This window comes from Penaeus chinensis, chromosome 35 (assembly GCF_019202785.1).
Source record: "Penaeus chinensis breed Huanghai No. 1 chromosome 35, ASM1920278v2, whole genome shotgun sequence".
NCBI classification, from domain to species: domain Eukaryota; kingdom Metazoa; phylum Arthropoda; class Malacostraca; order Decapoda; family Penaeidae; genus Penaeus; species Penaeus chinensis.
This window is the reverse complement of record NC_061853.1, coordinates 3,008,328-3,008,583: the sequence shown is the minus strand read 5'-3', so window position 1 is coordinate 3,008,583 and position 256 is coordinate 3,008,328.

The window sequence follows — 256 nt, the reverse complement described above, 5'->3', positions numbered from 1 at the left end:
TACTCCCTCCCCCCTCCTCCTCCTCCTCCCTCCCCCCTCCTCTTCCTCCGTCTCCTCCTCCTCCTCCTCCTCCTCCTCCTCCTCTCCACCCCTCGCGCCCCCCCCCCCCCCGTATCTCCTCCTGACCTCCATCACCTTGTTCCAGCCTCTCCCCCCTTCTGTCCTTCTGTCTCCATCTTTCATCCTCTTCTTTTCGTCTTTTCCTTACTTCTCCTTTCTCTCTCGCTCTCTTCTTTGCTTCTATCTTCTTTTCATT